The following is a 13,173-nucleotide window of genomic DNA, read 5'->3' on the forward strand; positions in this document are numbered from 1 at the left end:
GAAAATTTGTGCAAAGATCGATGGCACAATGGAAGACACAGTTGCAGATCAATGGTGAGAGGCTGGGAGAGGTTAATATCAAGAGAGGAATATTTCAAGGAGATTCATTATCACCATTACTATTTGTTATTGCACTGTTTCCTCTGTCAACATACTGAATAACTCAGGACATGGCTATCAAACATCAAAAACATCTACCAGACTATCCCATCTCCTTTACATGGATGATCTGAAGCTGTATGGAAAAACATCATCTGAAATAGAATCGCTGCTCAACACTGTCCGTATATATAGCCAAGATATTGTTATGGAGTTTGGCTTGGACAAATGTGCCACACTTACTATCAAACAAGGAAAAGTAGTGAAAACTGAAGTAATCAAGATGCCCCACGAAAATAACATTAAGAGTCTGGATGAGGAAGATTACTACAAATACTTGGGTATCCTTCAAGCTGACAACATCAAGCACACTGAAGTCAAGAAAAAGATTACAGGGGAATACATCAAGAGAGTGAAGAAGATCTTAAAGTCCAAACTCAATGGAGGAAATACCATAAAGGCCATCAACACCTGGGCAATTCCAGTCATTAGGCACACAGCTGGAATAGTGGACTGGACTCAAGCAGAACTAAAAGCAATGGATAGGAAGACCAGAAAAATAATAGGTGGACGTGGAATGCTACAAGTACATCATCACACAGTCGGCCAGATATTCAGACTGGATTTGGCATTTTATCTACTTATCGAGTCCTTACCCAGGACCTGGGATAGGCAGATGTGGATGTTTGATGGTATTACAGATATCGTCACAGGATGGAAGCAGTTCCTAGTAAGGCCGCCTTTTGCAATTGACTAATAGCGAATTTGTCAATGCCAATGGTGTTCAAGTGGTGCTCCAGTTGTTTTGGGATTGCACCCAAGGAGCCTATGACTATTGGTACTACCCTTGCTTGCTTTTGCCACAGTCTTTCTATTTCTATTTGTAGGTCTTTGTATTTTGTTATCTTCTCCAGTTCTTTCTCTCTATTCTGCTGTCTCCAGGCACTGCCACGTCCACTATCCAGACTTTTTTGTCTTTCTTATCGACAATTGTTAAGTCTGGGGTGTTATGTTGCAGGTGCTTGTCTGTTTGAATTCTGAAGTCCCAGAGCAGTTTAATTTTATCATTTTCTATGACTTTCTCTATTTTATGATCCCACCAGTTTTTGCTTACAGGCAAATGATATTTTTTGCAGATCTTCCAATGCACCATTGTTGCTACTTTGTCATGCCGCTGCTTGTAATCAGTCTGTGCAATCTTCTTGCAACAGCTTACCAAGTGGTCCACTGTTTCTTCAGCTTCTTTGCATAGGCGGCACTTACTGTCTGTTGCTGTCTTCTCAATTTTGACTTTGTATGCATTTGTCCTTAAGGCTTGGTCTTGTGCAACCAGAATTAGTCCCTCGGTCTCTTTCTTCAATTTTCCTGCTCTTAGCCATTGCCAGGTCTTGTTATTATCTGCTTTCCCAGCTATTTTTTTTAATGTATTGACCATGCCTCTATTCTGTTCTTCATTTAGTCTTTCTTGTAGGCCAGTTTGGTCTCTCCAGTAGTCAGTAAGCCTTCCTGATATACTAATTTCAGTGCATCTTCATCATTGTTCTTCAGATATTCTTCCAAAGCTATTTTTTCTTCTTCAACCATCTGATGTACTTGTAGCATTCCACACCCACCTATTTGCCTTGGTAGATAAAGTCTGTCAATGTCACTGGGTGGATGAAGGGCATGATTCATTGTCATTATTTTTCTGGTCTTCCTATCCATTGCTTTTAGTTCTGCTTGAGTCCAGTCCACTATTCCAGCTGTGTATCTAATGACTGGAATTGCCCAGGTGTTGATTGCCTTTATTATTATTATTATTATTATTATTATTATTATTATTATTATTATTATCACTACTACTACTACTACTACTACTACTATCATAATCTTCCTGGATTTGTTTTTTAACAAGAGTGAGTGACTGGATATACCCTTGAGTTTTGTACCATTTATATGTCCAAAAGTAAAGTGAATTTGAGAATCAGTCACTAAGTGTGGTTAGACAAAGGGTGGCTGCCTAAATCCATTTAAGTATTTACAATTTTGATCAGAGTTGCTGTTCAACATCACCTGAACTCAAAGTAATGTGTCTAAATTCTTGGAGCAATTACAGATTGACAAGAGACTTAAATTTATAGATATTTCACATTGTACTTTTGGAGTTCTTTGAGTTTTGTTTGAGAGTTGCAAATGCCTCATTACATTGATAAGTAACATAATCAGTGAAGAAATTTTGCAGGTAAGTAAGGCTGATTGGCTGGCATCAATTGCTTCCTGACTAAAAGGTGATTTGAATGGATTTTACAAAATAAACCCTAACAAGATCATGGATAGATAATAAGTACTTCAAGTGCAGACATACAGAAATATGCTATTGCTTCAACTCCTGTGAAAACAGTTCTAAATTATAAGTATCCAAGGAGGTAAAATGGCTTCTTTAATTAGGAGTGCCTATGACTATTTTGTGACTTATTTTGTGATTGTTTCAATAGAGGCATAGCTGGGCCATAGCAATTCACATTCTGTTAATGTTTCAATTGGATTACTGTAATATACATTGAGTAATGTTGAAGACAGCTTGTGAAAGTCCACCACGTCAGCAGAGCCTAGAAAAAGCATATGATATCTGTGCTGGAAAAATGAGAATATACCATCAGAGGAAGAAGTAATAAGAAAAATCCTGGACTGTGCTGAGTTAGACAAATTAACAAAAGAGATAAAAGAAAAGGAAGACACAGAGTATTATATAACATGGAACAAGTGGTATGTCTGGTTGGAGACTAGAAATAATAGTGGAGAATAAATATGGAAAGGTCAAAAGTGAAAATATGTGTATAATAATGTATAATAATAATAATAATATGAATTATTCTTAGTAAGAAGTAGAACATAAAGGAAGAAAAATGTAAATAAGAAATAACGGGGCAATAAGGACAAATATTCTAAAGAAGAATAAGGGGGGAAATGTAAATAATAGATTACTGTTACACAATTGCTGTAAAAAAAGGGAGAGGAGTATATATTGTGTGTGTGTTATGTTTTGCTTTGTCTTGTTTTGTTTTGTTGGTTAAAAAAAAAGCATATGATATCAGCCCTGATGGAGCTTCAATGATTACTGCTTTGCTTCCTATCTGTTGACTTTAATAAGTCTGTTGCTCCAATTCAAAATAACTGCCAAGGGGTCTGAGAATGGTGAAGGTGGGGGTGTAAATAAAGTCAAAATAGAAGCCATGACTGTGAAATGAAAGCTTTGTCCTCTTTTTACATGTGTTGGCCATCTTGACTTTTTTTTTGAATAATTTACATTTCATAATACAGAATAATAGAATATCAGAGTTGGAAGGGACTTTGGAGGTCTTCTAGTCCAATACCCTGCTCAAGCAGGAGATCCTATACCATTTCAGACAAATGGCTGTTCAATTTCTTAAAAACCTCCAAAGATGAAGCAATTTCTGGAGGCAAGTCATTCCTCTGATTAATTGTTACTATCAGGAAATTTCTCTTTAGTTCTAGATTGGATCTTTCCTCAGGTTAAGCCCCTTTTCTGTATTCCTTCAAATATTGGAAGACTGCTCTCATGTCATCCCACTTCCTTCTCTTTATTAGACTAGCCATACCCAGTTTCTGCAACCATTCAGCATGTTTTAGTCTCAACATATTTTTTGTATTGCAGTGACCAAAACTGAAAGTGATATTCTAAGTGTGGTCTTACCAAAATAGTATAAAGTGATACTAACAGTTCACATGATCTTGATACTATACTTCTTTTGATGCAGCCTGGGACTGCTGGGTCATATTTAAATGGGATTTTTAGATCCCTCTCACAGTTACTGCAGCTGTACCAGGTACCACCTATTCTATACTTGTGCATTTGGTTTTCCTTGCCTTACTTCTTACCACTGAATTGCATTTTGTTGGATAGGGCCCAGTGTTCAAGTCTGTCAAGATCCTTTTTAATCTTGAACCTATCTTCTGAAATATTAGCTAATCTGACCAGCTTGGTATCTGCTAATTTGATGAGTTTTCCTTCTATCCCTTCATCTAACTATCTTATGAAGATGTTGAAGAGTAGCGGGCCTAAGACAGAACTTTCAGATACTCCAATGTCAAATTCAGCCTGTCAAAACATCTCCAGTATTGCATGTATATACAGATAACATGTGAACTTAAAGGACACAAAACAGATTGAAAGGGACTTCATTTCCGTCTCCCAAAACTATGCTTCTGTCTCCATGCTCTACTATCTGAGGCAACCGCTGCATTTATGTTTTAATAATTACTTTAAAACTGTTGCTCATGATTTTCTCATAATCTCTTTAACAAAGCTTAATAGTTTCCTTTAAACCCCCCCCCAAAAAAACAAACAGAAGCACATCTAAGAAAAATGTTTAATAACTGTTAGCTTTGACCATAGAAATATTTCTAGGTTACAACAGATGTATAGTGCCTTTTTGCATGGTTCTGCATATTTTAAATGTCTACTGTTTTTTTCCATACAGCTTAATAAATCGGTTGCTATGAAACCATGAAGATAAGCCCTTTAAATACTTACTGTAGAGAGGCTGACACTGGAAATTATCTTTGGACTGTTTACTCCCAAAGATGTTTATGAGACAAGGAAACATGTCACAGGCATTTTCAAAAGCTTTTTGGTAAACTGATACTAGATTTTACTTTACTGAAGTCAGAGCACTTAATTGTTCCTAATCAAAGAACTTTTCCCAGCCTGCTCCTGAGAAATTATTGTGCTCAATAGCTGACCTGAACATTAAGAAACATATGCATGTATGTATGCATGTATTTAATGAATATATATGGCCATTTAACTAGTGGAACTGAGCACTGAACAAAAGATAAAAACTTAGTACATAATCCAGATCAATTAAAAACTAAGATGAAGCTCTACAGGAGTGTGTCATACAGTCACATGCCAAAGCTCCATTACCATCCCAGGCTTAGTGCTTGGGGGAAAAGCCTGGTCTTCCAGTCTTCCAGAAGTCTAACTGGGTTAAATCTCAGCGAAGAGGCTGTTCCAAAACACAGGTGCCATGACAAGAAAGGCACATTTCTAGGACTCAGAAAGTAACACTGCTTCACTGAGGGGACCCAGAGCATCACACCCAGCCTGCTCTGTGGGACAGTCAGAAACCACAGATGTTCATGTTTGAGGATTAAGTAGCAATACTTAGATAGATTTAGTTATCCTATACAGTAAATTTAAAATATTTTAACATTTGTTTGCAATTAATTCTGTGTTTTGGGAACAATCAGATACAAATGAAGCTGGAAAACTGATTCTTTTGAGATAATTATGCAAAGATATAGGTAGATTTGAACATTGGCTTGCTTGTTTCTGAGGACATATATTTTAAATTAAAGAATACATTTACATTCACTAGTCCTGCTGAAATTGTCTCTTGTATAGAACTGTTAAAAGTATCATTTGCATTATCTGGACCATCAAGGTCTGGAATGGCCATCCTCCCCTTTTTCAGAATCATTCAGCTAGAGTTCTGCATCTATCATGTAGAAATAACAGAAGGTTCTAGATGTGTAGTAATCTGCTTTGTGGATTCAGATGCAGCTTTGGCAAGAGGAGATATAGTCTGAAAAAGCAGTGTAATAAACATGAGCAAACATGATTCTCCTAGGCTTGAGAGTCAAAATGTTGTATCTTGGCTTTCCAATTAATATAAGTGACAGTAGTCTTATTAGTTCAAGTTATTCAGACATACAGCAGTTCGTTAGTGTTTGCCTTCAAGAATCACATTGCATATTTAAAATTACATGCACTAATATATTTGTTGGTAATTTATTTATTATTAAATTCAGAAACTACCCATCTCCCTCATACAGTGACTCTGGGTGGTGAATCCATATAGATTTCTATCGTAGTGCCGATGGCACTAATAGTCTCTGTGAGTTTTTAGTCTTGATCCTATTTCAGGATCCTTAATCTTATTTAAGAATATTTCCCAAGAATTAATCCATTAATCTGTTTGGAAAAATTTAGCCCTGTACATTACTTACACTTAGAAATATTCCTCATTGATTTGGTTGGTAAAATAAAATAACCCAATTAAGTCTGCAGTGGAAAAGTTTGTTCTGTCTTCCTTCTGTGGTTTCTGTCCATGGAGTCTAAGCATCCAGAAGACAACTAGCTCAAGCTGTAGTATTATTCTGTAGAATGCAATGAATGCAATAGCAGCTGAATCTGAAATGTATTTTACAGCATATTAATAGGTATTTTAGTTCCTCTATTAATCTCTTGTTAAGTTCCTGTGAGATTTTCTATACCATTCTTTGACTGAAAGAAGGATCAGTTAAAATGTCTGTGGAGATTCTCAGTCATCCAGGTCATGGTAGTCTCAAAGGTCAGAGCTGAGGAAGCTTCTTTGATGAAAAGCGAAACATCTTCAAAGAAACACAAGAAAGTCCAGTTGCCTCTTGGATCTATCTCCCAATTTGGGAAGGAAATGCTAAAATATTTAGTCACATGCTTCTATGCTACATAGGCAAGAGGCTACACAATTAAAATTAATATTTTTTGTCTTTTCAATTGTCAGAAAAACAACACAGTCCTATCTGTCACACTGAACAGAAAGCCAGATGAGCATATACCCCTGCATTTATGAAAGATAGGTGGTGGCAGTGGGAATTACCAAGCTGCTAGTAATGATATATCCACATCATGAAAAAGACTTAGGTAGTAGTTGGGAAAACATTAATAGATACCTCCATGTCCTTTACCTGGGTAAAGATCACCCAAGTTACTGATTCAGAAAGGTATTAAAAAAGAGGTTTCCAAACTAATTAACTGAATAAATTGAGTTCTAAAATGAAAGTAATCTATCTGTTGAATTTTCTACAATTCAAATTCTTCTTTTAATAAACCTTTCTAAAGAATACTTATTGATAATCTTGTGTTTTGTCCCAAGAGTCTGATGTTATCCCAGAATATTTCAGGGTGGTTTGGGGGGAGAGGTGAGAGGTGGGGACTGTGTGAATGGCACTGTGATTTGAACATGCTGTATCATTGTAGTTATATTGGGAAAAAGGAATGGAGAAAGGCAATGATGCAAACTATCATGAAGTAAACTATCATATGGCTAATTGAATAGAAACCCTTTCTGCTATATCATTTTGTTGCACTATTCACTTGTAAAATCTATTGTTTTACATTCAATTAATTTCTCTTTCTATTCCTGGGTTCTAAGCATACTGAAGACATCAAATTCAGGCTGCAGTATTGTCCTGTAAAATGCAATGAGAGCAATAGTAGCTGAGGCTGAATTGAAATATCTTCCAGCATGCTTGTACATAATTTTGTTCATCTATTAATATTTGTTTGAAATTAATATTCTCTTATAGTGTATAATAACATGTTAAATCCAGTAGATCTTAATTTTGTACAACATGAATTTTTACATCTTTGTCCAGATTCCAACAGATTTGAAGCAAGGTGACTCTTAGAATAGAAAAACCTAGAAATGAAATGGGGTAATGAAATATTTTGAGTATTCTTATACAAAAGAAAGGCCAACACAATTCAACTACCATTTCAGGTTGCATATCAGAATTTCAGAGTGGTCTGCCAACTTCTTATTTTTTAGCTGAGAGGTTGGAAGAGTGGTTACAGTAGTATTGTTTCAATATTATTAATCTGGAGTACTTATCCCTCTAGTTATCAGTTTGAAATTTAGTATATAAAAGCTTATGGTTTCATTAGATATCAACAAATTCTGTCTCCATGTATTTTTTTCTTCCCCCAAACATGATCATACAGCATATTTACATGTCTATTTCCTTATAATAGACATAGACATAGGCACCTGGATGAACCACATTGATGTCATGTGTGTTATAATGACATGAGATCAGGTAAATTTATATCAGTCACATGATATAATTCATGTCATTGCTTGATGACATGATGGCGTATGTATCCTCATTTGCCCCTTGAAATTGTTCTTGATAGAAGGAAATGTTAGGAAACTTTGAAAATGTATATATCATATAAATAAAAAATATCTTCAATAAATAAAATGTTCCATTTTGTTTTCATAGCATAAATAGTTACATATTAAACAAACTTATATAATTCTGAAACATATTAAAAGAAGAATTTTAATGTGAAATATCTCTCCCATCTTTATCTCTAAATGTAATGCCCTAACCACAATAATAATTTGAAATGCCCTAACCACAATAATAATTTGAAATGGATGTAAGAAATGTGTAATGGAAAGAAAATGATTTCTTAGTGATAGACCTCCTTTCAGTTTCTCTTGTGTGAATATGCTAAGTGAATAGAAAATGAGGACCAAGCCAGAATCCTTTTAAAATACTGTAAGTATTTTAAACAATGACAATGGGTAGAAATGGATTATTAATTAGATGATGTAAAAAGCATTGTAGTTCAGGAGCTTAGCTCATGCTTCATGCAGAGAAAGTCCTAGGTTCTCGTAGTCACAGAAGGAAATTGCAACCTGGAACTCTGAAGAAGTGATGCTAGATAGTGTAGACAAAACTGGACTAATATCCAGTTTTAATTGGGAAAATGTGACAATCCTAGACAAGGCCAAATCCAAAATTGCCAAGGAATTTCTAGAAGCCTAGCACTCAGACAAATCAGTCATCAATAGATACACCTGAAAGCAAAGCAAGAAACAATGGATGGAAACTAACCAAAGAGAGAAGCAATCTAGAATTAAGGAGAAACTTCCTGACAGTTAGAACAATTAATCAGTGGAACAACCTGCCTTCAGAAACTGAATGCTCCAACACTGGAAGTCTTTAAGAAGAGACTGGCCAGCCATTTGTCTGAAATGGTATAGGTTTTCTGCCTGAGCAGGGGGTTGGATTAGATGACCTCCAAGGTCCCTTCCAACTTTATTTTTATTATTATTATTATTATTATTATTATTATTATTATTATTATTATTATTATTATTATTATTATTATTATGGATCATCGCACAGTCAGCCAGATGTTCAGACTGGATTTGGCATTTTGTCTACCTATCGAGTCCTTACCCAGGACCTGGGATAGGCAGATGTGGATGTTTGATGGTATTACAGGTATCGTCGCAGGATGGAAGCAGTTCCTAGTAAGGCCGCCTTTTGCAATTGACTAATAGCGAATTTGTCAATGCCAATGGTGTTCAAGTGGTGCTCCAGTTGTTTTGGGATTGCACCCAAGGAGCCTATTACTATTGGTACTACCCTTGCTTGCTTTTGCCACAGTCTTTCTATTTCTATTTGTAGGTCTTTGTATTTTGTTATCTTCTCCAGTTCTTTCTCTTCTATTCTGCTATCTCCAGGCACTGCCACATCCACTATCCAGACTTTTTTGTCTTTCTTATCGACAATTGTTAAGTCTGGGGTGTTATGTTGCAGGTGCTTGTCTGTTTGAATTCTGAAGTCCCAGAGCAGTTTAATTTTATCATTTTCTATGACTTTCTCTATTTTATGATCCCACCAGTTTTTGCTTACAGGCAAATGATATTTTTTGCAGATCTTCCAATGCACCATTGTTGCTACTTTGTCATGCCGCTGCTTGTAGTCAGTCTGTGCAATCTTCTTGCAACAGCTTACCAGGTGGTCCACTGTTTCTTCAGCTTCTTTGCATAGGCGGCACTTACTGTCTGTTGTTGTCTTCTCAATTTTGACTTTATATGCATTTGTCCTTAAGGCTTGGTCTTGTGCAGCCAGAATTAGTCCCTCGGTCTCTTTCTTCAATTTTCCTGCTCTTAGCCATTGCCAGGTCTTGTTATTATCTGCTTTCCCAGCTATTTTTTTAATGTATTGGCCATGTAGTGCTTTGTCTTCCCATGCCTCTATTCTGTTCTTCATTTGGTCTTTCTTGTAGGCCAGTTTGGTCTCTCCAGTAGTCAGTAAGCCTTCCTGATATACTAATTTCAGTGCATCTTCATCATTGTTCTTCAGATATTCTTCCAAAGCCATTTTTTCTTCTTCAACCATCTGATGTACTTGTAGCATTCCACGCCCACCTATTTGCCTTGGTAGATAAAGTCTGTCAATGTCACTGCGTGGATGAAGGGCATGATTCATTGTCATTATTTTTCTGGTCTGCCTATCCATTGCTTTTAGTTCTGCTTGAGTCCAGTCCACTATTCCAGCTGTGTACCTAATGACTGGGATTGCCCAGGTGTTGATTGCCTTTATGGTATTTCCTCCATTGAGTTTGGACTTTAAGATCTTCTTCACTCTCTTGATGTATTCACCTCTAATCTTTTTCTTGACTTCAGTGTGCTTGATGTTGTCAGCTTGAAGGATACCCAAGTATTTGTAGTAATCTTCCTCATCCAGACTCTTAATGTTATTTTCGTGGGGCATCTTGATTCCTTCAGTTTTCACTATTTTTCCTTGTTTGATAGCAAGTGTGGCACATTTGTCCAAGCCAAACTCCATTACAATATCTTGGCTATATATACGGACAGTGTTGAGCAGCGATTCTATTTCAGATGATGTTTTTCCATACAGTTTCAGATCATCCATGTAAAGGAGATGGGATAGTCTGGCAGATGTTTTTGATGTTTGATAGCCATGTCCTGAGTTATTCAGTATCGTTGACAGAGGAAACAGTGCAATAACAAATAGTAATGGTGATAATGAATCTCCTTGAAATATTCCTCTCTTGATATTAACCTCTCCCAGTCTCTCACCATTGATCTGCAACTGTGTCTTCCATTGTGCCATCGATCTTTGCACAAATTTTCTGATGTTTCTACTGACTCCTGTTATTTCTAGGCACTTGATTATCCAGTCATGTGGCAGAGAGTCAAATGCCTTTTTGTAGTCAATCCATGCCACATTCAGGTTGGTCTTCCTTCTCTTGCAGTTTTCCAAGATCATTTTGTCTATTAGGAGTTGATCTTTTGTTCCTCTGCTATTGGGGTGGTTTCCTTTCTGCTCAGGTGGAAAGAGATTGTTTTCAACTAGATGCTGTTGTACTGCATCAGCTACCACACCAGTTAGTAATTTGAAAGTTGTTGGTAAGCAGGTAATTGGCCTGTAGTTGCCTGGTATTGTCCCCTTTGCTGGATTTTTCATTATTAGATAGGTTTTCCCAGTTGTTAGCCACTTTTCAATTTCTCCTCCTTGTAGTATATTGTTGAACTGCTTGGCAATGAGTGGGTGTATAACAGTTAGATGTTTCAACCAAAACCCATGCAGTTCATCTTCACCTGGTGCTGACCAATTTTTGATTTTCTTTGCTCTTTTTTTCTACCATTTTTGTTGTTATTACTAGTTCTTTCATTTCAACTTCTGTTTTATTTGCATCCACCTCTTTTAACCAAGCCGCATCCTTGTTGTATTTCTTTGGGTTATCCCATATCTGCTTCCAGAACTGCACTGTTTCTTCCTTGTCAGGTACTGACTGATTCCTTGCAGTTTCTCCATTGACGGATTGGTAGAAACGTTTCTGATTGGATTGAAATTGGAGGTTCTGCCTATAGTTTGCAATTCGAGCTTCATATCTCCTGATTTTCCTGGCTATAGCTGTTATTTGTTGCTTTATTATTTCCAGTGCTTCCTTGATCTTCCTTGTTTCTAAGTGGTATTTCTTGATTAGGTATTCTTTGGTCTTCTTGTTCTTCAGCTTCTTGTCTTTCATCTGTTCTAGCTTGCTTGCATGTGATCTTAACTTGCTGATCTTATTTTCTAGTCTAACCTTCCATTTTTCTGGTGCACTGTTTGTTTGTTTTTCTTCTTTGTTGATTTTGCATCCCAGGTATTCAGTTATAACTGTAGCTGTGCTGTACATTAGTTGGTTTGTTTCTTGCAGTGAATTGGTGCTTATACTTGCTATTGCAGTATTTGCATCTTTTAATGCTTGTGCTAGCTGTTTCTTTGAAAAAGCTTCAATGCAGGCAGCCTTATTCTGTTGTTTTTGTGCTGTTCTAGATGCTCAGTTATTCTTTGTTTCAATTCTTTTATTTCTTTAGTTAGAGGGTTTTGTTCTTCCTGAGGAAGAGGTGCCTGGTTTCCAAATGAGAACAGTTGTATAGCTCTACTGGATTCTTTCACTGCCAACTCCCCCTGGTTTGTCTCTACATTCTGAATTACTTCCAGTAAGGCTTTGATTTCTTTGCCCTGGGTAAACCTTTGCAGTTCGTCCAATTCTGTTTCTGTGAATACTTTATTTCATATATTATTATTATTATTATGATCATCGCACAGTCAGCCAGATGTTCAGACTGGATTTGGCATTTTGTCTACCTATCGAGTCCTTACCCAGGACCTGGGATAGGCAGATGTGGATGTTTGATGGTATTACAGATATCGTCGCAGGATGGAAGCAGTTCCTAATAAGGCCGCCTTTTGCAATTGACTAATAGCGAATTTGTCAATGCCAATGGTGTTCAAGTGGTGCTCCAGTTGTTTTGGGATTGCACCCAAGGAGCCTATGACTATTGGTACTACCCTTGCTTGCTTTTGCCACAGTCTTTCTATTTCTATTTGTAGGTCTTTGTATTTTGTTATCTTCTCCAGTTCTTTCTCTTCTATTCTGCTGTCTCCAGGCACTGCCACGTCCACTATCCAGACTTTTTTGTCTTTCTTATCGACAATTGTTAAGTCTGGGGTGTTATGTTGCAGGTGCTTGTCTGTTTGAATTCTGAAGTCCCAGAGCAGTTTAATTTTATCATTTTCTATGACTTTCTCTATTTTATGATCCCACCAGTTTTTGCTTACAGGCAAATGATATTTTTTGCAGATCTTCCAATGCACCATTGTTGCTACTTTGTCATGCCGCTGCTTGTAGTCAGTCTGTGCAATCTTCTTGCAACAGCTTACCAAGTGGTCCACTGTTTCTTCAGCTTCTTTGCATAGGCGGCACTTACTGTCTGTTGCTGTCTTCTCAATTTTGACTTTGTATGCATTTGTCCTTAAGGCTTGGTCTTGTGCAGCCAGAATTAGTCCCTCGGTCTCTTTCTTCAATTTTCCTGCTCTTAGCCATTGCCAGGTTTTATTATTATCTGCTTTCCCAGCTATTTTTTTCATGTATTGGCCATGTAGTGCTTTGTCTTCCCATGCCTCTATTCTGTTCTTCATTTGGTCTTTCTT

The sequence above is a fragment of the Crotalus tigris genome, unplaced genomic scaffold (assembly GCF_016545835.1).
Source record: "Crotalus tigris isolate CLP2741 ecotype Arizona unplaced genomic scaffold, ASM1654583v1 scf7180000017785.2122318, whole genome shotgun sequence".
Classification (NCBI taxonomy): Eukaryota; Metazoa; Chordata; class Lepidosauria; order Squamata; family Viperidae; genus Crotalus; species Crotalus tigris.